The sequence below is a fragment of the Sturnira hondurensis genome, unplaced genomic scaffold (genome assembly GCF_014824575.4).
Source record: "Sturnira hondurensis isolate 20B ecotype Veracruz unplaced genomic scaffold, ASM1482457v3 Scaffold0001065, whole genome shotgun sequence".
Lineage (NCBI taxonomy): Eukaryota > Metazoa > Chordata > Mammalia > Chiroptera > Phyllostomidae > Sturnira > Sturnira hondurensis.
In genome coordinates, this window is record NW_028073696.1 from 1 (window position 1) to 1,400 (window position 1,400).

At 56.4% G+C, this 1,400-nt stretch overlaps 1 long non-coding RNA gene across 1 annotated transcript; it reads left to right on the top strand.

Moving 5' to 3' along the window:
- The first annotated feature begins 525 nt into the window (after nt 1-525).
- Nucleotides 526-1,376, top strand: LOC118996534 (uncharacterized). Its single transcript, XR_005068508.1, has 3 exons — nt 526-631; nt 747-794; nt 954-1,376. It is a non-coding gene; the product is annotated as an uncharacterized LOC118996534 (long non-coding RNA).
- The last annotated feature ends 24 nt before the right edge of the window (nt 1,377-1,400 follow it).

Genomic DNA, 1,400 nt, shown 5'->3' on the forward strand with positions numbered 1-1,400 from the left:
CCCTGAGCAGGGTCAGGACTCAGGCCTGAGGCTGACCTCTCACCCTCCCCTCTCAGACCCCCCTCCTCAGACCACCATCACCATCATGGGAATCGTGGGCATCACTGCTGCCCTGGGTGTCCTTGGAGCTGTGGCTGCTGGAGCTGTGATGTGGAGGAAGAAGTGCTCAGGTGGGCAAGGGGTGGGGCTGGGTTCCCTGTCCCCCTGGGGGTCAAGCCCAGGTGGAAGTGTGCTCTGCCTGGTTAATGGGCATCGTGTCCCCACACGGGTGCTTGTCCATCTGGGGCCTGTTTGCTAACACGGACTCTTTAGTGAGGCCCATGGGAAAGTGAGGGATAGATTTATCACCTGATGACTCTAGCGATGGGGACTGATTCCCAGCTGTCACAGGTCAGAGGGGAAAGTCCCTGCCGAGAACAGATATTCAGACAGGCAGTTGGTCCAGTCCCCACACACATACTTTCCCATATTTCCTGATCCCACCCTGGTGTTCAGTCACAGTTCTGGAACCTTCCTCTTGTTTCAGGAGTGTGGGGCTTCTTAAGGCTCACAGATCCCAGCCTCCCCCTGACTCCTCACAGACATTTTCTTCCCACCGATAGAGGCAGGGAGAACTACACTCAGGCTGCCTGTAAGTCTGGGTGTTGGGGAGGTGACATCTGGGACCCTTGGGAGGGTGTGGGCTGGAGTCTGTGAGGGGGACTCCCCCACCCCACCCCGTAACTCTGCTGTTGTGTCTTCCCCAGACAGTGACAGTGACCAGGACTCTGATGTGCCTCTCACAGCTCCTGATGGTGAGACCCTGAGGGAAGGAAGTGGGGGGCATTGGGTCCTAGGGGCACAAATGGGTTTGGGGATTCTCAGAGTGGGACATTCTAAGTATGTGGTGGCTGTGGGGGAATGTGACACTTCTCAGACTGACCTGAATTTGTTCATGACAACTTTCTTTCCAGAGTGACAGAGCTGCCTTGTCCAGACATTGGTGCTAAAACAGTCACTGCAGCCTCCCCTTGGGACTTGAAGGATCCCTGACTACAGTCTCTGCAACTGGCATCAGAACGTATCTGTGTTCTTATCAGCACAGTGAGGAGCTGGTTACAAGGTCACCCTCCCCACAGGGACCTGTGTCCTCTCCCCTGAGGACTTTCCTCTCCCAGCAGAGTTGGGGTGAGGCCACCCCATCCTGGTCATTCCTAGTGTGGGTCATCTCGGTTACTCCTTTGTCCTGGCCGCTTCAAGAGAACCTTGTCCCAGCAGGACCTGGGATCCCAGGGCCTTGAGTGCCACCTTGTGGTGGTTCCAGGACTGCGCTCAGTGAGGGCTTCGGGAGGCCGCGTCAGCCTGGGTGGTTTTTAAAATTAAATTGGTTGTGGTTGGAGCATCACCCCAACATGCCAAGG